The sequence below is a fragment of the Sardina pilchardus genome, chromosome 1 (assembly GCF_963854185.1).
Source record: "Sardina pilchardus chromosome 1, fSarPil1.1, whole genome shotgun sequence".
NCBI lineage: Eukaryota > Metazoa > Chordata > Actinopteri > Clupeiformes > Clupeidae > Sardina > Sardina pilchardus.
Genome location: NC_084994.1, coordinates 20,124,714 through 20,127,213, shown reverse-complemented (window position 1 = coordinate 20,127,213; position 2,500 = coordinate 20,124,714). Strand labels below are relative to the sequence as shown.

Genomic DNA, 2,500 nt, shown 5'->3' with positions numbered 1-2,500 from the left:
CCGTGGCTGCCAAACAGTTTGTTGTTATTCTCCATAACGCTGTTATTAATTGTGGCGAAATAGAACGTCATAATTGTGAACAAGGAGTTTACATGTCTAGAATGTACCTCAATATTGTGAATGAGATCGGAATACTCCACATACCTTACTTCGGTTATTGCTTATTCTGAATATGATATTTTTCCGGTTAAGGCAATCGGAAAAGGTTGTTTTCATGGGAGTATCTTATTCTGAATATTGTCTTAACCGGGGTAATATCGGAAAATATTAATGTCCATGTAAACATACTTTTAGAATATTCAAAATTCCCCTGCTGATGGCTCAGGTTAAATGTAAACTCTAAAATGGATAGTTCCGGTCCTTGATTATGATTGGCTGAATGGTGTTTGATGCCGTTGTAAAATCCAACAGAAACATACACCTTGATCTAAATACAGGATGCACAAACATTATGTCATGTGCACACACACACACACACACACACACACACACACACCTCTATAGTAATGCGCTACTACAGCTTACTCAAAAGCTAAAGAGTAGTTGTGTCTTGATGTTGCATGGCAACCATAGAGGAAATGGCGGAATGATTAACTACGATGAATACATCGTTACATTTCTCGTTGCTGTGCTTCTGTTCAATGGAATATTGCCAGATAGATGTAGAAGCTGTTTTAGAAAAGCAATAAGCCTCTTGAGTCCGTAGTTTACACTGGTTTTCGAGCAGCTAAGGGGGGTTACTAAAATCAGTGTAAATCTCGGCCTCTCGGGGCTTATTGCTTAATTGTCTACATCTGTCATCACATTATATGTGAATTTGTACCATATACCTGTGCTTCCTGTCTTACGCTCTCTTAAGAGTTAGGATGTGTGTGTGTGTGTGTGTGTTTGTGTGTGTGTGTGTGTCTATGTGTGTTTGTGTGTGTGTGTGTGTCTATGTGTGTTTATGTGTGCGTGTCTCACATGTTTTTGGCAGCGCAATTTATCACTGTCAGTGTTAGGGTACACCTTAGCTTAGGTTAGCAAGATTAGGTTAACACACACCACACGCACACACACACACACACTCGCACACACACACAGTTGCACTTACATGGAACACACGCATGTTGACACACACACATGATTGATGCTGGTGCTAAAATACACCGTACTGTAGCTCAGATTAAGCACAGGGCACACACGCAAGGTGCCGTCTCTCACAGGTACGCGTGGATTTATGGAGGGATTGCATGCAGGCCCAGATGTGTGTGTGTGTGTGTGTGTGTGTGTGTGTGTGTGTGTGTGTGTGTGTGTGTGTGTGTGTGTGTGTACTTTATTTGTACATGTAATTGAGCTTTGGCAATAATGCTATCGAAACATTCATGCCAATAAAGCTTCATTGAATTGAATTCAATTGAATTGAATTGAGAGAAAGAGAGAGAGATAGAAACAAATGTGTCGTGTCTATGATCTTTTCGTTTCTTCTTGCAAAGACCAGTGCCCTAGGTTTGTATGAAAGTTCATAGCATTGATCTTTGCCAGCTTGGCACATTTCCACAAACTGATGGTCAGTGGGCTTGCTGTATGGCACAGGTGATGTTTTATGTACCCACATGAGTGTCAAATATATCTTTGAAAATATATTAACAATTTCTGGATGAAGCTGTGAATATTTGAATAATTTTTGGGGCAGCCGGGCCTATTGGTTAGGGCTTCTAGCTTGTAACCGGAGGGTTGCTGGTTGACGGTTCGATCCCCGACCAGTCCACGGCTGAAGTGTCCTTGAGCAAGGCACCTAACCCCGCACTGCTCCGGGTTAGTGTGTGCTTCACCTCACTGTGTGTTCACTGTGTGCTGTGTGTGTTCACTAATTCACAGATGGGATAAATGCAGAGACCAAATTCCTTGTATACGCAAGTATACATGGCCAATAAGCCTGATTTGATTTGATGGAATTTGATTGGTGGATTCAAATGAAGAGTTCAAATGTGTGTGAGAGAGGGAGAGTGTTAACATGAGGACATTAGAGAGAGAGAGAGAGAGAGAGAGAGAGAGAGAGAGAGAGAGTTTAAGCCTCCTCAGAGATTTTAGTAATGTGCAAAATGTCTCTTTTGTGCAGTTTTTGGTTATTGAGTGGTGGCTTGTAGTCATAGATGTTGTGGTTGCACACTTGTACACACTCACTGTCTCACTCTCACTCTCTCTCTCTCTACACACACACACATACACACACACACACACACACACACACTTGCACACACTCTCTCTCTCTCTCTCTCTCTCTCTCTCTCTCTACACACACACACCCACACACACACACACTACACCACATGTCCATAAACACACTCCATAATTAAACACAGCAGGCCACACGCCTCAGACACACGACTACTCCACTGTCCAACACACACTTCGGAGTTGAGTCAGAGAGGCCTTTAAGATGGCCAAAAATAACCACACACACACACACACACACACACGCACACACACGCACACACACACACACAGACATACACAC

At 42.5% G+C, this 2,500-nt stretch overlaps 1 protein-coding gene across 1 annotated transcript in view; it reads left to right on the top strand.

Moving 5' to 3' along the window:
* b3gntl1 (UDP-GlcNAc:betaGal beta-1,3-N-acetylglucosaminyltransferase-like 1) overlaps positions 1-2,500 on the top strand; it is a 68,329-nt gene that overhangs the window by 43,813 nt on the left and 22,016 nt on the right. The gene's annotated exons all lie outside the window — the stretch shown is intronic.